We start from the raw sequence: 26,507 nt of genomic DNA, 5'->3' as shown, positions 1-26,507 counted from the left end.
GGCCGAGACATAGGGCATCTCAGTAATAGTGGCATGAACCAGCACATCCGTGTGCACCACCATGCAGTGCTGTTAGGGGAGAAAACTATTATGGCCACTCCTCCAAACACCAAAAGGGGAACCAATAGTGGCACCGCCATAGCCACCATGAGTGCCAGCACCACCAGCCAGTATAAGGCAGAAAAGAATGCTGATACCATCCCGCATCCAATCCATACCAGCCAGGCCACCCTGGAAGATTTTGGTGGCTTTCAGAGTAAGGGTATGTCTCGGGCGCAGGTGCATAAAATAACACGCCTGATTGGCCAGCTCATTGCAGTTGGAGGAGCACCTTTCAACATGGTGGAAGGTGAGCCCTTTAAGCAATTGATGCAGGCTGTTGCACCACAGTACCGTGTGCCATCACGTAAGACCTTCAGCCAAACTGTGGTGCCAGCCTTATACAGGTCTTGTGTCGGGGTGCTCAAGGAGGAGATTGGAAGGGCAGGTGGACAGGCAGTGCACCTGACCACTGACCTGTGGAGTGCGTGTAGTGCCTAGCATACCTTCCTGTCCCTGACAGCACATTGGTGGCAGGCCAAGGTGTCCCATGATGTAGTTCAAACATCTGGATCCTCGTCAGCAGTTGACAAACATGGGTACCGTTCCTTCCTCCTGCACGCTGAGGTGCTTGATGAAAAGCACACCGCGCGAAACATCCTGCAAGCCCTGCAGAAAATTTTGTTGCAGTGGTTTGGACAGGCAGACAGCAACTACCGTATTGGCTATGTTGTCACTGATGGAGGCAGCAACATGGTCAAGGCTGTAAGGGATGGCAGCTTTGTAGGTGTGCGCTGCTCAGCCCACATTCTCCACCAGGTGGTAACTGACAGTTTTCGGTTGGTGGAGACCATTTCTGGCAGCGATGGAAGGCTGTCCAAAGTGGTGGACTCTTGTCGGAAGATGGCTGGCCACTTCCATCAGAGTGTGAGGGACAGCCACCTCCTCAGGGTGGAACAGAGGAAGGCAGGCCTTCCAGAACACTGCCTAAAACAGGATGTGGGGACTAGGTGGAATTCAACCCTAGCAATGCTGGAACGCATCCTTGAGCAGAAGAAGGCTCTCCATGCCATGGCCTGTGATCATAACATTGGCATAGAGAGACCTTTAGGCAGGGAGGACTGGGCCATAATCGGGCAGATTGTGGCAGTCCTCAAACCTTTCCTCTCTGTCACAGAACACCTAAGCCGCGAGGATGCCAGCATTGGTCATGTGCTCCCACTCTTCAACCACCTTCAGAGCAAATTAGAGCGGTTCAAGTCGGCTGAGGAACCTTTGCCTGGTGGTGGCCCTCAACCTGATGTGTTGGCTCTGCTAAACACATTTCTGATGGAGTTGGGCAGGCGCACGCAGGAGTTGACCGCCTCTTGCCCAGAACTGATGCTGGCTGTCATGTGTGACCCTTGCATCAAGGGCAAAATGGCTGTGCAGTGTAGTGCTCTGACAACATGGCGGGACAGACTAATCGACAGGGTGCGTCAGATGGTAAGTCTGGGAGAAGAGGAAGAGGAGGAAGAAGATATTGAAGACCCTCTCTCCCATGCATCATCTACATCTAGTGAAGTGAGCAGAGCTCCTGCCAGCAGTGCATCTTCTGTCTTGGCTGAGGCACTTGACACCCTAATGGGAACCTCCAGCATAGTGCACCCCAAGAAACCCATATCAGCAAAGGAGGTTGTCATGTCCTATTTGTCAGCCCCACCAGTGCACCCCACCACAGATCCAATGTTTTTTTGGCAGGGGAAGAGCGAGGAGTGGCCTGCCCTCGCAGATATTGCCAAGGAGCTACTGTCCTGCCCTCCGACAAGTGTCCAGGGTGAGCGGGTATTTTCTGTGACGGGAAACATCCTGTCACCCCAAAGATCCCAGTTGTCCCCCCAGCTAATGGAGCAGTTAGCATTTTTGAAAATCAATTTGCCAAAGCTGGGGTACCCCTCCCTCACTCTGAACATTCCTTGAACTGACTGTCTGCAGCAGAGATGGCCATTTGGTCTTAATAGTTGGTACCTGTCCCTCCACACAATCCCTCCCCTCGCTTCTCATCTACCCCTATTTGCTTGTGACATCACCTGGGAAGGACGAGAAGAGAGGAGGTGCCACCAGGGAGGAGCGGAGAGAGAACTTATTACAAACGCTTCCTGCGCTACTCTGCATGCTGGCTGGTAAACGCTGTGCCCTGATGTTCCCCAATGTGTCCCAATGTGCTCCAATATGCCCTGATATGCCCCGATGTGCCCTGATGTGCCCCAATGTGCTCCAATATGCCCTGATGTGCCCCAATGTGCCCTGATGCTCCCCAATGTGTCCCAATGTGCTCCAATATGCCCTGATGTGCCCCAATGTGCTCCAATATGCCCTGATGTGCCCCGATGTGCCCCAATGTGCTCCAATATGCCCTGATGTGCCCCAATGTGCCCTGATGCTCCCCAATGTGTCCCAATGTGCTCCAATGTGCCCTGATGTGCCCGATGTGCCCTGATGTGCCCCAATGTGCTCCAATATGCTCTGATGTGCCCCAATATGCCCTGATGTTCCCCAATGTGTCCCAATGTGCTCCAATATGCCCTGATGTGCCCCAATGTGCTCCAATATGCCCTGATGTGCCCCCCAATGTGCCCTGATGTGCCCCAATGTGCTCCAATATGCCCTGATGTGCCCCAATGTGCCCTGATGTGCTCCAATGTGCCCTGATGTGCTCCAATGTGCCCTGATGTGCCCCCACCATTCTTCCTATTTACACATATGACTGCTAGAACAGATAAAAAGACATTTAGGGAAATTGATCAAAATTGGAGTGAACAGAATCTGGAGCAGTTGCCCATGGCAACCAATCAGCTTCTCTTCAGTTTGTTCCGTTAAGATTTGAAAATAAAAGAGAGAAGCGGATTGTCTGCCATGCATTGCTGGTCAAGTTTTCGCCTGATCACCCCACACTGTTTGGGGTCACCGGGGATGTGCGGAGAGCACATGCTTGGTAACACCAAACAATTTCCAGTGACCCTGCACATCTCCGGTGACGCCGTACAGTGCGGGGGATCAAAACTGGAGCAGCTGTGCATGGCAGCCATGTGCTCATTATGAGGGGCTCCCACCATCCCTGTGCTGTGCTGACTTCTTCCTGGGGCTGTACCCCTGCTGTGCTCAGTATGTCAGCACAGGAATGGTGAAAACCCCTCATAATGAGCACAGCAGAGGTACAGCCCCAGGAGGAAGTCAGCATAGCACAAGGATGGTGGGAGCCCCTCATAATAAGCAAAATGACAGATTCGTCGATGCGACGACAACTGATCCGAAATTCGTAAACAAAAGTTCGTATTGCGTACAAAATTCGGACGCATGGCAATTCGTATTTCGGATCCTCCCAAACGTACGAATTTAGGCAAATTTGTACAAAACTAATCGCACATGTCTACTGGTAATGGGGAATAATAACCTGAGACATTACAGACGTTTCAAGAGGTGGTACATTTTTGAAAATCTGAAGATGGAAGAGTGACCACTTCCAGTAAGGATCGCATATTTTTATCAAAGCTGATCTTTTTTCCCTCCCCATCACACTAGCTGCTTTAGAACATCTTTAAAAATACAATAATGAAAGAATTTATGTAAAAAAATACTATATATAAAATTGGCCTGATGGGCCATAGAATACGTCTTTGGGATATCTCAACTGTAGGTGTGGAGGAAACAACAGGAGAATTTTGAAAAAAACAATCAGCGCCAAAATAAAATTACTTCCTCCTATAACAGGGTAAATGTGTGAAATCACCAATATATGTGGCTGCACAGCTGCTGATCACTAACAGTGATACACCACACCACATTCAATATTGTTTTCTAAATAGTTTTCTCATTAACCGCTTCCCGACCGGCGCATGCCGATGTACGTTGGCAGAATGGCACGGGCAGGCATATTGGTGTACAGGTACGTCCAATCTTTAATGCCGCCCTGCCATCGCGAGCGCACCGCCAATTTTGTTTGGGAGCCACGTCGCACGACCGCACAATTGTCAGTTAAAGCAACGCAGTGCCGAATCGCAAAAAGCGGTCTGGTCTTTGACCAGCAAAATGGTCCGGGGCTGAAGTGGTTAAATAATGTGCGTAAAAAACGTATATCAAAAATTTCATGATCAAAAAATATTTTAAATAAAAAATTGAAAATGTCAAAAAAATTTGAAAAAAACTTTTCACCTGAGTCAATACTTCCAAAACAATCACCGCTGTGTGCTTTCATCCTCAAAAGGACCAATATCCAGTGCACACCTACACCAGCTAAAGTGCCTGCTCACCTCAAAGATGAATGTAAAAGCGTAGATAAATCAATTTCCTTGTGTCCACCACAATGGATCAACTTTCACTCTCCAATGGTAATGCTACAGTCTCCAGAAGGCTCCTCTGTGTGGGTAATCAGCACAAAGTGCTCAATCACGCTATTACTTCCGTAGGTTATAGACATGAAACAACAAACACAAGTGCAATAGTGTACTCTGTTTGCATGTTTATTGAAAACCCCCCCAAACAAATCCACTTACAAGATAAAAACTTAAAAACAGCATGTCTCAAATCATCACTTCATTCACCGCAAATCAACACTCACGACGCTTCACAGATACGGCACCTCCCCTCTAAACGCGTGTCAGCATCTCATTGACCTTCATCATTGACTCGAACATTGGGCGTTCACCTGTTCGCTGAATAGCGTACAATTTGGGGTGTTCATGGCAAATTCGACAGCCGCAGAACACCTTTTAAAAGTCTATGGGAGAAATCAAAAGTGCAAATTTTAAAGGCTTATATGAATGGTATTGTCATAAAAAGTGTTTGGGGACCTGGGTCCTTCCCCAGGGGACATGTATCAATGCAAAAAAAAGTTTTAAAAACTGCAGTTTTTTTGGGAGCAGTGATTTTAATAATGATTACCTGGGGGGTGTCTATAGTATGCCTGTAAATTGGCGCATTTTTCCCGTGTTTAGAACAGTCCCTGTAAAAAATGACATTTCTAAAGCAAAAAAAGTCATTTAAAACTACTAGCGGCTATAATGAATTGACAGGTCCTGGCAATACAGATAAAACTCATTGAAAAAAAAAAACGGCATGGGACCCCCCCCCCCCCCCAGTCCATTACCAGGCCCTTTGGGTCGGGTATGAATATTAAGGGGAAGCCAGAACCCAAATTTTTTTTAAAATTGCGCACGGGTCCTCCCAAATTCCATACCAGGCCCTTCAGGTCTGGTATGGATTTTAAGGGGAACCCTGGGCCAAAATAAAAAAAATTGTGTGGGGGCCCCCCAAAATCCATACCAGACCCTTATCTGAGCATGCAACCTGGCAGGCTGCAATAAAATAGGGGGAATGAGAGAGCGCCCCCACCTTCTAAACCATACAGGCCACATGCCCTTAACATGGGGAGGGTGCCTTTGGGTAGCCCCCCAAAGCACCTTGTCCCCATGTTGATGAGGACAAGGGCCTCATCCCCACAACCCTTGCCCAGTGGTTGTTGGGGCTTATCGGAATCTGGAAGCCCCCTTTAACAAGGGGACCCCAAGATCCTGCCCCCCTGTTTGAAATGGTAACGGGTACATTGTAAGTAAACGGTGTTCGCGTGTTCAAACAAGTTTTTTGCCTGTTCGCATGTTCTGCTGCAAATCAAACCGGGGGTGTTCACCACTTTAGAAAGTGGTGAACTACCATTTATAAACTGGGCCCAGAAGATTAAGACAATAATACACCAACTAAGAAGGTGTATTGAACAGTTAGCACAGTTAGTTCACTCATTTTGGTTCACTCAGTTTGGCAGCAATATTCCAGAATATGACTCCAATTGAAAGTGATTGTAAAGGTTTGTTTAAAAAAAAAATTACAAACATGTTATACTTCCCTCTTCTGTGCAGTTGGTATTGCACAGAGCAGCCCAGATCCTCCTCTTCTCGGGTCCCTCTTTGCTGCTCCTAGCCCCTCCCTTCTTTGAGTGCCCCTCAGCTAGCAGCTTGCTACAGGGGTGCACCAAGCCGAGTCAGCGCTCCGTGTATCCATTCAGACGTGGAGCCCCAACCTGGCCCGCCCCTCTCTCCCCTGATTGGCTGACTGACTTTGATTGACAGCTGCAGGAGCCAATGCCGCCGCTGCTCTGTCTCAGCCAATCAGGAAAAGTGGATGGCTGAGGGGATCGTGACTGGAGAGAGAAGGAGCTCAGGTAGGTAGCTGAGAAGTGCTGGGGGGGGGGGGCTGCTACACACAGAGGGTTTTTTATCTTAATGCATAGAATGCATTAAGATAAAAAAAAAAAAACTTCTGCCTTTACAACTCCTTTAAAAACCACGCTTCAAATCAAAAGTCCAAGAAAAAGTAATTACATTCAGTACTATAAATGCATGCTAACAAGCAAAGTCAAGTATGTTGTCCTCAAAAAGCCTACAGCCAGATGCAGATACAAATTTTAGTAACCTATCTTCATTTTGATTGCTGTTACATTGGAGCGTGTAGGATCAGTTCTTGTTTCTGTTGCCTGTGGGCCAATGTGGTGCTGGAGAATCCAAAATAATTGCTCCACTTAGGCTTTAGTCCTCATCTATTCCATTTGTTCACCTTGGTCAATAGGGAAGGTGGAAGTATGGTGGTTAATTTGGTTTTAGGTGTTTTTTTTTAAAGGACTTTAAATGGCTTGACTGTTTCTAAAATTATTTGTAATTTATTTAGTTATTTTAGTAAAAAGGATATTTTAAATGTATATTTTGTTATTTCTTTTTTAGTAAATAGGAAAAAAGAGTCAAGCCTGCTTAATGTGGCCCTGGTCATCAGATAATGAGTTTGCAATGTTTAAAAAGTGTGCTGCTAAAGGGTTATTCTGCCAGATACCTGTAATCTTCTTGTTGAAAATAAAAATTTATGAAATAAATATTAAATAAAGAAGCTCAATTTAATTTAATTTTACAAAATTAAAATAAAAAAACATTCAAATGTAAATTTTTTATTGAAAGAGATACTATATAATTAAGGCAAATTATTGAGCGAAAGAGAATGAAATAGGGTGAAGTACAGACTAAAAAATTATATGTAAAATGTGATATACGTTACTGTGAAAAAGTTTTAGGCAGGCGTGAAAAATGCTGTAAATTAGAAATGCATTCAAAAATAGAAGTATTACCGTATATACTCGAGTATAGGCCGACCCGAGTATAAGCCGAGGCCCCCAATTTACCCCCAAAAAACTGGAAAACTTATTGACTCGTGTATAAGCCGAGGGTGAGACATGGCTGTCCATCCCTGTGTGTCCGTCCATCCCTGTGTGTGTGTCCGTCCATCCATCCCTGTGTGTGTGTCCATCCATCCATCCATCCCTGTGTGTGTATCCATCCATCCATCCATCCCTGTGTGTGTGTGTGTGTGTGTGTGTGTGTGTATCCATCCATCCATCCATCCATCCATCCCTGTGTGTGTGTGTGTGTGTGTATCCATCCATCCATCCATCCATCCCTGTGTGTGTGTGTGTGTGTGTGTGTATCCATCCATCCATCCCTGTGTGTGTGTGTGTGTGTGTGTGTGTGTGTGTGTGTGTGTGTGTGTGTGTGTGTGTGTGTCCGTGCAGCCTTGTGTGTGTGTCCAGCCTACCTGTGTCCCAAGCCTCCGTCCCGAGCCGCCGTCGTCCCGAGCCTCCTCCGTCCCGTGCCGTGCCTCCTCCGTCCCGTGCCGTGCCTCCCCCGTGCTGTGCCTCCTCCGTCCCGTGTCTCCTCCGTCCCGTGCCGTCCCGTGCCTCCTCCGTCCCGTGCCGATGGATCGCCGCTCTTCTCGGCGGCCATTCTACAATTCAAAATTCCGCCTCCGCCTGTGATAGGCGGAACACTCAATTTCCCAGCAGCCTGTGTTCCGCCTATCACAGATATCCTCTCATACTCGTCCGTAGTATGAGAATGAGCGGATGTCCGTGATAGGCGGAACACTGACTGCTGGGAAATTCAGTGTTCCGCCTATCACAGGCGGAGGCGGAGAAGGAGGCGCGGCTTTTGAAAATTAATGTCCGCCGTCTGTCTGCTCGACACGCTGATCGAGCAGTCAGACAGCGGCGACTCGAGTATAAGCCGAGGGGGCACTTTCAGCCTCAAAAAAGAGGCTGAAAATCTCGGCTTATACTCGAGTATATACGGTAATAGTTTATTTTTGTCAATTACCAAAATATGTAAAATAAATAAATAAATTTAAAAAAAACGTAAATGAACAGAAGTGAAATCCAAATGAAATGATATTTGGTATGGCCACCCTTTGCTTTCAAAACAGCATCAGTTCTTCTAGGTACAAATGCACACAGTTTTTGAAGGAACTTCTCAGGTAGTTTGCTCCAAACATCTTGAAGAATTAACCACAGATGTTCTGTGGAAGTAGGCTGCCTCAAATCCTTCTGTCTCTTCATGTAATCCCAGACAGACTTGATGGTGTTGAGATAAGGGCTCAGTGGGGGCCAAACCATCACTTCCAGGACGCGTTGTTCTTCTTTAACTTCTTCTTGACCACCCAACCCACACATCATGCATGAATCGCCATAGCTGTATGGCAGCTCGCGCAGGCACTCCCGCAGCGTGTACTCCATCTCCGCCGGTGACCCGTGATTACCTTGTACACAGGCAGAACGCCGAACTGCCTATGTAAACAAGGTATTTCCCTGTTGTACCTAGTGACATGTCAGAGATCTATTGTTCCCAATGATTAGGAACAATGATCTCTGTCATTTCACTGGTAGCCCATCCCTCCTACAGTTATAACACACCCAGGAAACACACTTAACACCTTGATTGCCCCCTAGTGTTAACCCTTTCCCTGTCAGTGTCATTTTTACATTGATCGGTGCACCTTTTTTTTTTAGCACTGATCAATGTAATAATGTCACTGGTCCTCAAAAAGTGTAATTTGGGGTCAGTCTTGTCTGCCGCAATGTCGAAGTCCTGCTCAAAATCCCAGATTGCCACCATAGTAGTAGTAAAAACAATAAAAAATAATAAAAGTCCCTAAATCTATCCCCTATTTTGTAAGCGTAATAACTTTTGCAAAAAAAATAAAATCAATATGCACATATTGCGATTTTTTATACCAAAAATATGTAGATGTTTTTATATATATATTTTTTTGGATATGTATTATAGCAGAAAGTAATTTTCAAAATTGGCGCTCTTTGTTTGTTTATAGCGCAAAAAATATAAACCGCAGAGGTGATCATACTGCCAAAAGAAAGCTCTATTTGTGGGGAAAAAAAGACATAAATTTAGTTTGGGTACAATGTTGCACAACCGTGCAATTGTCAGTTAGAGTGACGCAGTGCTGTATCGCAAAAAATGGCCTGGTCATTAAAGGGGCAAATTCTTTCGGGGCTGAAGTGGTTTAGTTAAATGACATTGGCTATGTTTTTAGATAAATATAGGCTTTCACCATGTCAGATAGTGTAGTGAGTTTGCCATATGCCTGTATATATAGAAAGGTAGTTTGTACTCCCCCAAAAGAAATTGGGACTTTAAATTGGCAACGACACTAAAAATTGAATAAAAGATTTGAATTTATTATACAAATAACGTAATGTAGATTCTATAAAAAATCATCTAGGCATGATGATTGTGAGAACAGACATTGACAAAGACATGATTACCATAAAAAGAAAAAAGGAAAAACACAGAGATATATACTATCTTGCAACAAATTGTATGATACATATACAGAGTAAGTATCACTCCATTGTCTGGTAGTTGCTCTACCATTTTAGGCATTTATAAGCACTGCTGAGTTTGTAGAGGTCGATCTGTGGACAGCAGGGGCATTGCTAGGTGAGAAAAAGAGCAGGGCCTTCAGCACCGAAGTCCGAGTCTGACAAGGGGGGGGGGGCGTTGCGTGGCAGGTGGAAGGGTGGTAAGCTCACCTACTGGTTGCTGCCAGGCTTACCAGTTCCCATGAATGATGACCACTAAAAACTGACCTACCTGCCCCACACTGGCCTACCTGACTATTACACTGACCTACCTGACACACACTGACCCACACTGGCCACTACACTGACCTACCTGACCCACACTGACCTACCTGACCTACTCTGACCTACCTGACCCACACTGATCATTACACTGGCCCACCCTGACCTACCTGATGCACACAAACCTACCTGACACACACTGACCTACCTGACATACACTGACCCACACTGACCTATCTGACATACACTGACCTACTGTCAGGAAAGGGTCCGTCCGCTGGTAGGATCCTTCATTTGGCATGCAGTACTGAGGTCCACCAGCAGGTGTCTCCTGGCAGTTTGTAACTGTCAGGGGAGACTTTCCCTGCTGGTGTTATGTCATCATTGGGTGGCAGTACTGGCGTCCACCAGCGGATGGATCCTGGCAGTAGGGAGCAGACAACACTTCCTACACTCAGGTGTTACATGAGGACAATAACTGGCAGTCTCATAAATACTCGGCAAGCCCTCGCCTGCTCGCCTTGATATCTCTCTCCATGTGCCCTGATCTTGCTGCCTGTATCTGGACTGTGAGCCCTGCATCTGACCCGACCTGATCTCTCCTGATCCCTGTCCCAAGCCCCTCCTGGACCTGTCCCCCCTGTTTTCCTGATTACCTTGGATCCCTGCTCTGCAACCCATCCATCCACCCTCTTCCTGTCCTGTGGTTTCCCGTCCTTACCCATCTGTTGATCTCCCTGTGTATAACCTTGGGCCTGGCTTTGTTTACGATTTCGATGTTTCCCATTTATTGTACATATTATTTGTTGTATGTGGGTATTGTGGTTGGTAGGGCACTGTTTTTTTTTTCACTCACTTTTCACCTATTATAATAAACATCATTATTATTCACCTACACGTGTTTTGGGTTTCCTCTGTGCAGTCTACACTGTCTGGTCTACTAATTCCCTGACACCTACCTGATGCACACTGAACATTACACTGACTAACCCACACTGACCCACACTGATCTACCTGACCCACACTGACCTACCTGACGTACATTGACCTATCTGACCTACCTGACACACACTGACCTACCTGACCCACACTGACCCACACTGACCTACTTGACCCACACTGATCATTACCCTGACCCACACTAATCATTACACTGACCCACACTGACCTACCTGACGTGCACTGACCTACTCGACCAACACTGATCATTACACTGACCAACACTGACCTACCGACGCACACTGACCTACCTGACAACATACATTGACCTACCTGACACTGATATACACTGACCATTACACTGATCCAGACCCACACTGACCTACCTGACCCACACTGACCTACCTGACACACACTGACATGCACTGACCTACCTGACCCATTACATTAGACTTTAGGTGACCATGACCTCTGGCTATTCCTGCAGCTCAGCCATAGTGTGCAGCATTGGCGCACCCATCCCAGGAGACAGCATGCAGCCAGAGACAGGAGAGGACAGGAGAGGAGAGACGCCTGCCCGATCGCTGAGTGGGGATCTTCTTAGTGACATGGTCTCATTGTAATTCCCACCTTCTGGTGCCTGCAGCACCAATGATGGACGTCACACATCCCACAGTCCCAGCATTGGATCAATGGGACGTCCATCATAGCGCTGCAGGCTCCAGAAGGCGGGACCTGCTATGTCACTCGGCCGTGCTCTGAGTCAGATCGGTCCCTGCTCGGACTTGGGGCTAATAATACATTTGTGAATGCCCGAGGCCCAGGGCTTTTTGGGGGCCCACTCGGGGCTCCAGCCCCCCTTAGCCCCCCTCGCAGTGCCACTGGCGGACAGCCTTAAAGTATATTTAAACCCTCCTATCCCTTTACAGCAGGGATCTCAAACTGGCGGCCCTCCAGCTGTTGCAAAACTACAAGTCCCATCATGCCTCTGCCTGTTGGAGTCATGCTTGTAACTGTCAGCCTTGCAATGCCTCATGGGACTTGTAGTTTTGCAACAGCTGGAGGGCCGCCAGTTTGAGACCCCTGCTTTACAGCCAAAGACTCTGCTTCTGTTTAAACTGCAACTGCCACAGTGCTGCACATGTGATCAGTTAACAGTTTGGCTGAGGACACAAGCATATGTGACAGTTAGCAATTCCAGCATTCCAGGAATCGAACTTTTCTTAAAACTGTGAAATCAATGGGTTTAGTTCTACTTTATGATTTATTGCTGTTTGGGGTCTCTGGGCTTCAGAAAAATGTCAACCTCCAGCAAGAAGCATGTTGTTATGGCTAAAGTTCCGCTTTGAGTATTGGCTAAGTTATGGCCAAATCAATAGGTCAATAGCTGAAATGTAAAAAAAAAATCTGGTCTGAACTGCTTAAAATAATAATGGAATATCTGGTTCCAGGTTGGGGTTATATGTGGGTGGCATACCGTTATAGGTGTAGGAACAGTACTGAAAAATGACACTTGCAATTTTGAAAGATCTAAAATGTCAGTAATTTCTGCTACTATGGAAATCAGTTATCTGTATGTTGGACATTTACTCTATTGCAGTCATAAATTAGAAGATTGGAGGAGTGCTTAGAGTGGGGTCACAAAGAACGTGAAATATGGAATATTTGTGGCTCTGTGCCTTCATCAAGGTAAATGTCCAGGACGGCATGAGGCTTCCCAGCCATAATTAAAATAGTCATTGGTTATTTAGCTCTGGATTTGAATGATATGCTGAGGGCATGATGTTATTAATGCAAGACCCGTGCTGGAGGCGCAGACACTTGTCACTGTGACAGGTCTAAGGTGTCTAAACGTTTCCTCATTAAAAGCACTGCAATCAACATAGGAAACCTGAGTGTGATGCTTAATACACTGGTCGATGATGTGCTATAAATTGGCCTCAATTTTAAAGCATATTTAAATAAAAATGTTTTGATAAAATTGGAACACAATGTGATCTCAAATCTGAAAAACCTGTAAAAAAACAAGGAAATGAAGCTTACATAGTTGTTTCATAAATCAGCTTGCTTAATAATTGATCCTCCAGTCATAAATACATAACCCTTCTCAATTTCCACAAAGCAGTCAGATAGGTATAAGACTCGTGCTCTGAACTTTGACCTTGTGGTTCAAATTGATATACGCACTGAATTTTAACTACTTTTTCTGTTTGTTTTCCATTAACCTAATTAGACTATAAGCATGGATGACTTTCTTACATGCCTTAAATGCCTGTCAATGCACTTGTATTTATTTTCCTATATTGTCTGTTACTCCCTGCTGTCTTTTAAATGTGTAAAGTGCAATATGCCCAGTGGCACTGTATAAATAAACTGATGCGGCAATAAAACCAATGACGTCCTCGTAAACCTTGGACCTTCTGGGTTAGACACCATGCTTCTCATGGACGTAAACCTATTATATTAGCAGTAACCATTATGGCCAATTTCCTAACTTTAACTTAATAATTTTGTTTAGTTCTCAGTCAGGAAAAAAAATAATAATTATTACATTTATTCCAGTTTGCAGTGTCACGGTCACTGGTAGTAAGCAGAGTTTTACTCTCAATTTCCTGTACTTTCTTACCCTTCTCTCTTGGGCACATCTCCAAGCAGCTCCAGAAAGACTGACAGGTGGGGGCTTCAATCCGAGACTGCTGGGAGGTGCGTGAGATGAACTATAGGAAAGAGGATGGGATGCAAGATGAGCTGTGACAGACAAGAGACAGGTCTAGGGAAGGGGCAATGAGAAACCGCAATGTAAATGAGGAGGATTGTGACTCGAGATGTTAAGATGTGTCGATGCGTTTGCTCTTTCTTCAAGAATATGAAAGGATGTGTTTAATTGCAAGTCTGCAATTTGTGAACCTGTGTGGTGAGTTTTGTGTCTAATAAGCCATGTTCGGGAATACTAATATGCAAATATTAAAATCTTGTATCTAAAGCACACAGGTTGAAAACACTTGTTTAGAAAATATCATACATTAGATTGAATCCCCCGGGGGGAGTTTGGTTGTTTGCAGACAGTGTTGGCTGCCAGATCATTTCTTCATGAACAGGCACATAGGGTTTAAAACTACTAAACTTAATCCTAGTACACACTATTCGCTTTTTTTTTTTCCATTCAACCCAGTTAGCTGAACGGAAAACAACTGGAGAGCTTGGAAAGAGCTGCTGTACTATTATTATTTTTCTTTACAAAGTGCAGCACTAAATCATATACTCAATACATCTGGTGAAATTACAATCAATAAAATCCATTAACACATTAAAATGCATATAAAAATATCATTCAATAAGATTCAATGTAGTCCTTATAAAAGTGCAAAAATAAAACTCCCTCAGGTGAGTGATTGATTGATGAATGTTTTGATCACAATGTGAAAAAGGATAGAAAAATTAAACACGTCAAACCACCGCCAGATCACCTGACTTGTGCTCCCCCCCCCCCCCAATAGGTATAGGCTCACCTCTTGGAGTGCGACCTCCCAACTAAGAAGAGTCAAAAAACGCCTGTGAGCCACCCCGGGACTCAATGAGATAATCCAAAATGGCTGGCTTCCATACTTCTCCCGCAGCCTCCTCCTCAGTATGTCAGTAATAGAGTATATGCAGAGAAAAAGACTCCAATAGTGATTAAATTGGTTTTCAAACTTGCAAATGATTTATTTAAAACATACAGGGTACTCACATGGTAAAGGTGCTTCCAGCCTACCACACTATAAAAAACGTTGGGCTGTTACAGAGCTGCATATCCAAAAATCTCAATCGGCTCCTAAAAGCTCTGTGGAGCCCAAGTGCCTTCACCATCCTAGCCCCTTCCCTACACGTGTCACGTGTCTTTCTCAGGGGAATCTCTCTGAGGAAGACACGTGACCCTGTGTCGACAAACATAGGGGAGTGGCTAGAACGGTGAAGGCACTCAAGCTCCACAGAGTTTTTAGGAGCTTTTTTGGCTGTGCGGCTCTGTAACAACCTAACGTTTGCTATAGTGTGGTGCGCTGGAAGCACCTTTACCATGTGAGTACCCTGTATGTTTTAAATAAATAATTTGAAAGTTTTAAAAACAATTTCAACATTCAACATTGACATGGCTATCAGAGCAAATCTTCGTAATAGGGATGAGCCAAACATACCTGGGTTTGGTTTGAGAAAAGTTCACAGAACATGAGTACATTTTGGCTATAAATCTAGTTTGGCAGGGAACAGCAATTTCGATTTTAATAATGCTTTAAGGCAACATTAAAATTACAAAATGTCTTTAAATAACATGCCTGGGGGTGCCCTTAACCTGCATTTAAAGTGGTTCATCTCTACAATGTATACTACAGCAAAAGTGTATACAAAGAAAAAAAAATGCAGTACAAATCACAGGCAAATTACATCTTTGGCTGCTTACTTCTGTTTGTAAACAAAGCAACCGGGAATTTCCTTGATCTATACCAGATCCTTAATCTACATGAGAGTTTGGTATAAATATTAATAGAGGACCCTACAAAAACATGTTGGAGTTCCCCCCTAAAATACATACATGACTTGAAGGGTCTGGTTTGAATTTATAGGGAGAACCCCATGCAAAAAAAATAAAAAATAAAATCCATTAGACCCCCTTCTGAGCATAAGGCCTGGATGGCCAGGAAAGGGGTGGTGAGAGCGTGTCTTCCCCCCTCATCCATTCCAGGCCACGTGGCCTCAACATGGGGGTCATTTTCCATGGGGGGAAACTGTTGACAAAGCACTTTGTCTTTGTAATACTGGCCTGGTGAATGTGAGGGCTAGTGGGTGGGTGACAACAACATTTGGAAGTCCACTTTAACAATAAGGGGTCCCAGATAATCCCCCTTGCATGAGTACATAAGAAAAGCATAGTATCATAGTTCCCCTACTCATTCACAAAAAAGGAAATAAACATACACAATTTTTTTAACATGTTCTTTATTTTAAAAAAAATCCATTGATATAAACCAATCAGGTTCGTGAACAATGCCCGAAACCTGCTGAAAGAAAAAACTCTGCTGAACAGTAAACATGTCCAATCCTGTTACATGACTTTTTGTTAAATGTCAAGTAGTTAACATGATTAAAATAAATTGCCCCAAGCCATTATAGTTTTCCATTTCTAAAATATGTTATGCTTCTTCTCTAACATGAGAATGTTGCTGATAAAATTCACTTAGCTTTGTGGCATTGGCAATTTTTGTAGGCTGAATTAGCCATTGCAGATTACAACCATTACATTTGGTGACCAGTCTACTTTTATAAAAAAAGATACCCTTATAAAGACTTAACTGAAGAGCAAAGGAAAGCCTTGCCAGGGCTCTCACAGGTCCTTAAGAAAATAATGTCACAAAGAGGGGCAGCACCATAAACATTTTCTAGTGGGCTTAGACTGCAGGGGTGGGTCACATCACACCCGAAAAAGCTACCCCGATGGTTCGCTTAATGATTCAGATAATTTGTAAGCCTATGAGAGTTTTTCAATGGGAATAGGTGGGCGTTCCAATCTTGCCTGAAATTGGGCTTTAAATCTTTGCTACAATGAGCATGGTTACCTACTTGTTTTGATATATATTTTTGTTCACAATTATGATAACATTTAAAAATTAATATATGTAGGTGATAACCTTATAATTCCCCGGCTTGTCTAAGGGTAAAATAAATACTTTTACTTAAATTAATTTATACTCTAATATATCAAAATGCTCATCTTGTAGCTGTTCCAGTAGTAGGAGGTTTACTAATAAATCTTACCTTAGATAGCAAGCACAATAAAAAGAGATATTGAGTATTATACCCAGCATACAAAATATGAGATTGGACACGATTAACTCCACATATACCAAATAAAAATGCTTCCTAAGAATTACAGCATATTTGAGAATCAATCTTCCCACATAATAGTTAATTCAATATTTTTATCCAGTGCAAATGGCATAGTTCAGGCACATGTACTATTTATTGACATTCGATTACAGTGTTACCAGCATAGGTACAGTATTTAGATAATACGGTATGCACATAACACAAGATAGGCATAATAACAGAACAACAAAGCTATTCTGACCCAGAATGGGTGGACACAGCATGAAGGCCATATAAAGTTATAATTTAACAGAGGATTCAGCATCCAACAGAATAGGAATTAGGATTAGAGAATCTAGTGTCCAGAGTTCTACAGGAAAGAGCAACAAGGGTAGGAGGGGGAAGGAAAAGTAATGCCCTGTACACACGGTCGTAAATTCCGATGGAAAAGGTCTGATCGGATTATGTTGTCAGAAAATCCAATCATGTGTGGGCTCTATTGGACTTTTTCCATCGGAAATCCCGACAGAAAAAGTTTGAGAGCTGGATCTAAAATTTTCCGACAACAAAATCTGATCAGACTTTTTCCGATCGTTTGGAGAGAATTTCCGACGGACAAAGTGCCACACATGCTCAGATTAAATTTACTAGACCAAAGCTATTGGCTACTAGCCTCTACACAGTCCCATCATACGCAATGATTGGATTTTCCGACAACTTTGTCTGACTGTGTGTATGCAACACAAGTTTCGGGCCAAAATCCGTCAGAAAAAATCAGACGCATTTTGTGGTCGGAATGTCCGACCGTGTGTACAGGGTGGTGGGGAGGAAAGGAGAGGAAAGGGTAGGAAAGAAGGGGTAGGGGGGCATAGGTGATAGCGAGTGATGGGACCAGACAGAATTTCAAACTTATCAAGGCATGCCTAGATGTCCTAGTTTGATTGTCAGCAGGTCTCTGTGGAAGAGTGGTAAGATTCAACCCACCATTCCCAAACTTTATGGAATTTTTCATAATGTCAGTCTGTATTGCAGTAAGTGTCTCATATAATATGACCTAAGAAACACAGTGCTTGACTTATGCAAAAGATAATGCAGGGACTTCTAGGCTCTTTCTATAACCTGTTTGGCTTCTATTAGACTATGCGCAACCAGCCTAAATTGGATTTCATTTTTTTTGTTAAGTAATGCCACCAGATCGAAAGCAAAGCAGCAGATAGTCCAGGACAGCATGAGATATCCTAGAAAGGACCAAATACCACAGAAGGATGAATTTTCGATTGGCTTCTATGGCTAACACATGAGCCAAATTTGGTTCCAAGTTTCTAGTGAGACAGCCATGCCAAGATCAGATTCCCCTTTTGACACATAAGGAAGGGGAGGGGTCTGAGTTCATGCTAGAAGTAAAGAGTACACAAGTGAGATTAGATCAAGGCCACGGGGTTTATCCAACACAGCCCTTTCAAAGGCCATGACTAAGGACAGGTCCAATTGGTTACCTGTTGTAGACTGGTGAAATTATGAATTTGGAAGCTACATAGACTTGTAATGCTATATTTTCACCTGGTTATCCGGCATGTACAAAATAAAATAAGAAACTCAATAAATAAAACATACATATAAATGTATAGTCAAGCATGGCTGAGAAAAATACAAAAACAAAGGCTTACTACAGCCAAAAATTGTTTTTATAAAATGCAAAAGGACTAAAACTTCTGTAAGTTTTTTCTTATTTAATATCCTCAGTTAATAAAAACATACAGAAATTCTGAGCTTTTAATTGGATTAAAAAAGTTGTGTCTAGATCTGGGCTTTACTCTTAAATGATGTCTCTGAATTTCTTCTAGAAACCCTCTGGTGTGCACAGGAGTGTACTATGTAGGGATGAATGCTTATAGATCCTTGTTGTGTTTATTTATAAACTGTTTCATGTGAATGAGATTTTCTCTTTACTTTGTTATCATCATGTGGTGATGTTCTCCTTATTTAACAGTTTACATAGGCTACTGTCATACAGCCTACGAACTGTTAGAGCCGGTTCACACAGCGGGCGAGGCGAGGCGACACGACTCGCCTCGCCTCGCTCTCGCAAGTCGCCCCCGTTCTGTACAATGGAACCGTTCTGAGAGGAGCGACTCGAGTCGCTCCGACTCAGAAAAAAGGTTCCTGTACTACTTTTGGGCGACCTCGGGGCGACTTGCATTGACTTCTATACAGAAGTCATTTGCAAGTCGCCGCTGAGGCCGCTGCAGGTCGCGGCGAGGCAAGTCGGAGTCGCCTCGCCACACCTGCAGTGTGAACCGGCCCTTAGAGAGGAATGGACAGCTATTACATCATCATCTTTCTACTGATATGTGCAGCCTCTCAAGTGGTCACTGGTGGGCTTTAGGAGACATTGGGAGCATCAATATTTCTTTGAGGCCTACTTTATGTGTTTTAGGAAGAGGCTGGTGGCAGAGATTGTCTGGTCTCTCATCAGGAACTCTTATCTTAACCACTTTCAGACCGGACCATTTTGCTGGTTAATGACCAGAGGTCTTTTTACAATTTGGCACTGCGCTGCTTTAACTGGTAATTGCGCGGTCATGCAATGTTGTACCCAAACAAAATTTGCGTCCTTTTCTTCCCACAAATAGAGCTTTCTTTTGATGGTATTTGATTGCCTCTGCGATTTTTATTTTTTGAGATATAAACGTAAAAAGACCGCAAATTTTGAAAAAAAATGATATTTTCTACTTTTTGTTATTAGAAAAATCCAATAAACTCAATTTTAGTCATACATTTAGGCCAAAATGTATTCAGCCACATGTCTTTGGTTAAAAAAAAAGTCAATAACTGTATATTTATTGGTTTGCGCAAAAGTTGTCACATCTACAAACTAAGGTACGTTTTCTGGAATTTACGCAGCTTTTAGTTTACGACTGCCTATCTCATTTCTTGAGGTGCTAAAATGGCAGGGCAGTACAAAACCCCCCCAAATGACCCCATTTTGGAAAGTAGACCCCCTAAGGAAATTGATAAGAGGCATGTTGAGCCCATTGAATATTTTATTTTTTTGCCTCAAGCGATTGAATAATGACAACATTTTTTTTTTTTTACACAAAGTTGTCACTAAATGATATATTGCTCACACATGCTATGGGCATATGTGAAATGACACCCCAAAATAAATTCTGCTGCTTCTCCTGAGTACGGGGATACCACATATGTGGGACTTTTTGGGAGCCTAGCCGCGTACGGGGCCCCGAAAACCAAGCACCGCCTTCAGGCTTTCTAAGGGCGTAAATTTTTGATTTCACTTCTCACTACCTATTAGGCCGCGTACACACGCGGGGACTGTTCGGCCAACTTTGTCCGCTGAACAGTGTTTCGGCGGACAGTCCGCCAGTGTGTGGGCGTTCAGCGGACAGTTTCAGCGAACAGTCCGCTGAACAAGGTTTTTCGGAATTTCCGAAAAACTGTCCGCTGAAACCTTGTTTCAGCGAACAGTTCCCTCGTGTGTAGGCTTGTTCGACAAACTAAGTTCCGCGCATGCTCAGAAAGGATTTACACGCCGAAAGTTATAATGCAGTGTATAGGACGTCGTATTTTTCGTCCCGTCGTACGTGCCGTTCACGTCATCGCGCACGGTTTCAGCAAACTGTTCGTACGTCGTGTGTGGCCATGTCCGTCCATGCTAATTTTGAGCGGACTGTTTGCCGAAACTGTTTGACGGACAAAGTTGGCCGAACAGTCCCCGCGTGTGTACGCGGCCTTACAGTTTTGAAGGCCATAAAATGCCAAGATGGCACAAAACCCCCACAAATGACCCCATTTTAGAAAGTAGACACCCCAAGCTATTTGCTGAGAGGCATGTTGAGTCCATGGAATATTTTATATTTTGCCACAAGTTGCAGGAAAATTACAAACTTTAATTTTTTTTTATTTTTTTTTCACAAAGTTGTCACTAAATGATATATTGCTCACACATGCCATGGGCATATGTGAGATGACACCCCAAAATAAATTTTGCTGCTTCTCCTGAGTACGGGGATACCACATGTGTGGGATTTTTTGGGAGCCTAGCCGCGTACGGGGCCCCGAAATCCAAGAACCGCCTTCAGGTTTTCTAAGGGCGTAAATTTTTGACTTCACTCCTCACTACCTATTACAGTTTTGAAGACCATAAAATGCCAAGATGGCACAACCCCCCCCCCCAAATGACCCCATTTTGGAAAGTAGACACCCCTAAATTTAGGGGTACACTAGTGAGACTCACAGGTAAAAAAGCACCTAGGCTGTCAGCGACTGTATCAAAACGCTACAAGAAAAACTGTTAGCGATCGCAGGGATCAGGCCTGACTCTGCGAACGCTGCAGTTATGCGTGTTGTGTTTTGTAAGTGGCAGTGATCGATCGATACTGCACTTGGGTGGGCTGGTCTGGGCTTGGCGGAGGGGCTAAACGCAGGTGCTAGCAGGTATCTGGGCTGATCCCGCTAACAATGCGTTTTGGGAAACCTAAACTGCTGGCGACGCTAATATAGATCTGATCAGATACTATATTACTAAGGGAGGTGTATGCTTTGTGTGTGGGTGTTAGCGGTACTGGCACTAACCTGACGCTGCCTGGGGCGACGCAGACCTTATCTGACCCTCAAACTTATATCACCCGCCGGGTGATCAGGGGGTTAAACCTTTATTAGGTAATAAATGGCGGGTGCCCTGAAACTATAAAAAAATAACTAACCAACCAGCGTCACCTGTAACAGTTATATGGTGATCACTGGTGAAAGGGTTAACTAGGGGGCAATCAGGGGGCTTTATGCGGTAGTATATGGGGGTCCCTGGTGCTATAAAAAGCTGCGGCGAACCTAAATACCTACCTGCCTAACTAGCGTCACCTGTGACACTAATACAGCGATCAGAAAAACGATCGCTTATTAGGCTGGGTTCACACTGGAGCGATGCGGGAACGCCACGAATCCGCAGCGGGTTCCCGCATCGCATGCCTCCCGGCGGCAGTTCACACTGCCCTATGCGAACTGCTGGGAGTGTCAGTGAAATGTTAATGACACCCCCAGATCAGTTCGCATATCGCAGTGCGATCTGCAAACTCGGATCGCATGGTGTGAACACCCATGCGATGCGATTCTGCTGCGGACCAAAAAAAGGGTCCCGTGCGAGTTTGCGGCGGGTGCGACGCGAATTCAGCCATACTATCTGTATGGCTGAACTCGAATCGCACAGAGATCGGATGTGATTTGCACTGCAGTGCGGTGTGAATCACATCCGTTCTCATAAACCGCTGCAATGTGAACCCAGCCTTAGTGACACTGGCGACGGGGGGTGATCACGGGGTTAAACCTTTATTGGGGGGGTTAGGGGGGTACCTTAGAACTAAAGGGGGCTAACCCTAACTGCCCTAACAGTTATTACAGTCACAAATGACACCCGCCGGGTGATCAGGGGGTTAAACCTTTATTAGGTAATAAATGGCGGGTGCCCTGAAACTATAAAAAAATAACTAACCAACCAGCGTCACCTGTAACAGTTATATGGTGATCACTGGTGAAAGGGTTAACTAGGGGGCAATCAGGGGGCTTTATGCGGTAGTATATGGGGGTCCCTGGCGCTATAAAAAGCTGCGGCGAACCTAAATACCTACCTGCCTAACTAGCGTCACCTGTGACACTAATACAGCGATCAGAAAAATGATCGCTTATTAGGCTGGGTTCACACTGGAGCGATGCAGGAACGCCACGAATCCGCGGCGGGTTCCCGCATTGCATGCCTCCCGGCGGCAGTTCACACTGCCCTATGCGAACTGCTGGGAGTGTCAGTGAAATGTTAATGACACCCCCAGATCAGTTCGCATATCGCAGTGCGATCTGCAAACTCGGATCGCATGGTGTGAACAGTTATTACAGTCACAAATTACACCAATGCAAAAAAAAAAAAATGCAATTGGTGTCACTGTGACTGGGGGGGCAGGGGTAATTGGGGGGGTGATCGGGGGGTGAAGGGGGGGTGTGAGTGTGCCTGGCATGTTCTACTGTGTAGTGTCGTGTTGGTGCAACTCACCGATCCTCTCTCCTCGGTGCCGGAACGAAAACTACCGACACGGAGGAGAGATTACATCACTTCCTCTGCCTGTGTTTACATTACAGGAGAGGAAGTGATGTCACGGAGCATTTCCATTCGTCGGGAGCGATCGTGAGGGGGTGGCCATGAATGAATGGCCGCCCCCTCATCCCGGATCGCTCCCGAACGAATACCGACCGCCGCAGGCACCGGGGGGGGCCTGATCGGGCCCCCCACCCGCGGGAAGGCAGGGACGTATATATACGCCCATATGCCTGCCCGTGCCATTCTGTCGACGTATATCGTCGTGCGGCGGTCGGCAAGTGGTTAAACTCAAAAGTGATCAGAACTAAGTACTTCTTCTGAGCTTACTCAGGATGAGTGAGCAACTGCTCACTGGGGCTTCTGTGCTATACAAAGTACCCATGATTGCAGTTCAAGTTGCAGAGAAGAGACCGTTTGGATGTATCTGATATATATATATATATTTATATACATGGCAAAAGAGTTGCATCACCTTGAGTTTTTATTTTCTAAAAGGTTTGGAGACCAGTAGTGTCATATAGTTTGAGATTGTGTTTCATGATCTTAGTATGGCCAGAGCCCATCACTTAGTTGCTACTTTGGTCCAGTCACTTTTACTCTCTTTTTGACACTCTAGTGCCACTTTCTCCATTTTATCCCTTCATACTTTTTTTCTTCTCTGCAGACAGCAATAATAATGTCAATAGAAAAAGAAAAGGGAGAGTATCACTCTCTCATGGGGTGATGGGATTTTAATGGATATGTTTTTCTGTCGTTGAGGTAAGCCCAATCACAAGGGTATTAATAAAATATTGATTTATTACAAGATACAAAATATAAAACTGATGCATTAATAACATTCGGTCGTATATACATTTGACCACAGTTGATACTCAGTCCAGAAAGCTTGAACAGATGCTCGTATATGCAGATAGCCAACATGATTCGCAGACATGTTATCTGCTTCTTTGGGGTGGCTCAACATGCCACCTATAACAATGTCCAAGTTGCAAAAGATAACATTAGTATCAACATCAGATACATTTATTTACAATGTTAACAACATTTATACAATAATATACGGGTGCTCATTGGTACTGACAATAAGACGACCGCAACATCAAAGAGAGCATAGGCAGAATCACCAACTTGGTCTGATGGACGTTGGGCCGTATAAAAGGCACAATCATCTGGACCAATAGTAAAGACACCAAACGTGTTTAGATGCAAAGCACTGTACATCACCACACATGTGGTGGCAGTATTAGCAGCATGTTAGCACAATGGCATGTATTAATATGAATGAAAACATACAACCATATGGGTTAAGTCCCAGATAGATTAACGTGCATAGCACATAGAATCATATCATGCAACACAGAGGGACAGGAGCGGTAATCATATAGATAACTATTCGGTGCCTCCATATATTTAACATTTAGCATATAGGGCTATAGCATGGGTCATAAACAAGACTGAAGCTATTATTTCATAACTGGCCACTAAATGTGACACTGCCGGTTGCAAACATACTTGGCTATCTTCTTATATATTCAGTTAACAATATAAAGGTAAAATGTAAAACAACCAAAGCAAGAAGAATGGCTCACTACCTCAGAATCGTTGGCTATCCGCATATACAAGCATCTGTTCAAGCTTTCTGGACTGAGTATCAACTGTGGTCAAATGTGCATATGATCAAATGTTATTAATGCATCACTTTTATATTTTGTATCTTGTAATAAATCTATATTTTCTTAATACCCTTGTAGTAGTGCTTACCTCAATGACAGAAAAAACATATTTGTTAAAATCCCATGAGAGAGTGATACCCTCTGTCATTCTTTTTCTATTGACCTAATAGGGATGTGGATATGACATTCTGTCCCTAGAATCTGTCCAACAAATTTCTTATATATCAGCAATAATAATGTATCTAAGGGGAGCTTGCTATGTATGTTACAAGTAATTTTAGTGTCTACATATTCTCAAATTCTTTATTCAAAATAAAAGTCCTTAAATTTGTTTGTCATCAGTTCCATGCACCAAAATAAATGCTGTTTTTTAATTTCTCATGCAAACCATTAGATAATCAAAGTGAAGATAGCCTTATTCACTAACCTAAGTGAATAATAACTTTGTGAAGTGTACATGTTCTAGGAAATCAAGCATATTGTGTGTATTAACCTAAATATAAACTCAATACCTTTGAATTAAGATATTACATACATACAAAAGACAATAATAAATAAACAAACACTACATACTGTATCTTTATTTTCAATAGATTTTTATAGAATGTTTGAAAGAACAAACTGCAATGAAAGTGATTAAAGTCATGGACTCTCCTATACAGATTGGCAGCTGTACGCGGCCACTCAAGCAAAAGTTTAATTTGCACGTTATATAAAGGAAAAAAAATATAAAGAAAGGTACTACTGGTACTATATACTATGTCTATCCTTCCACCCCTGACTCATGCTGGAGATGTTATTCAGAAGTAGGTTCCTTATATAACATATGCTGAACATGCTCTAGTATAAGGACTTTTTGGCCCACTGTCAGGAACATAGGGGTCAATTTAGTAATAGATAAATACCACATGAATTGTGAGTTAAAATAACTTCCTCTGTTTTTATCTCAAAAGTAGTCAATTCACTAAAAAACATGCATTATTTTCAAATGTGGTAAATATTTATGCTTTGCGATATTTAGCACTTAAATTTAGCAGGTTTTTTTACATGCTAATACTACCCTAAAGGAAGAGAATTTTGTAATTGAACACATACAGAAATATTGTAAAACTGTGAAAACATTCTAGTATGCTTTCATTCACAGAATAATCTCCCTCGATTTATTTCCATTCCTGAGCTGATAGATACATTGTATACCGTACTTTTAACTTACTTGCCAGTGCAGAGTTCCACTCTTGTTATTTTGTGCGTTACTAAAATATCAGCTGCCTACACCAGCTGACAAATAACGAATGTGTGTGTTTTTTAGTGAATTGACTTTAATGATTGATCTAATATTTTTTTTTTTTTTTTGCGATATTTACCTCATATTTTTAACAAATATGCGGTATTTACCCCACATTCAATATTTTACTTTTGATGATTTGACTCTTTTTTTCATTATTTCATGTGTTTTTTCTGAAAATTTGTCACTTGACTTTCATATCGTGTACGAATTAACCCCATTGTGTCCAAAATTCATGGCTCCTTGTTTACCTCTTGATCCCTCCAACTTTGTATTGAGTTTACCTTCCTGAGAACTCCCTGCTTCAAAGAATAAACTGAGCTCCTATGTCCTAAGTGCTGCAGAGTGGCTAATCAAGCTCAAACAGAAACACATTTTCCCCTAAAACTCCTCAACCATGTCAAAGAAGTTGGAACCGTGGAACTACTATCAGCCAAAATATGTAACACCTTTGAAAAATACATTAAAATCTGGTACCAAATCTCACTTCATTATAGAGATGGCTTTCACCATCCTTTTTACCTTCTCACTCCCCATGGTTAGACACATTGGGGTTGATTTACTAAAACTACAGAATGCAAAATCTGGTGCAGCTCTGCCCAGAAACCAATCAGGTTCCAGGTTCTTTTTTAACTCAACTTACCCAGCATTTCTAGACATTCCTTTTGACTAGGTAAACCA

The sequence above is a fragment of the Lithobates pipiens genome, unplaced genomic scaffold (assembly GCF_037356315.1).
Source record: "Lithobates pipiens isolate NorthernLeopardFrog02 unplaced genomic scaffold, aLitPip1_a1.2 Scaffold_16, whole genome shotgun sequence".
In the NCBI taxonomy this organism is placed as follows: Eukaryota; Metazoa; Chordata; class Amphibia; order Anura; family Ranidae; genus Lithobates; species Lithobates pipiens.
Note: the sequence above shows the minus strand (reverse complement) of the source record.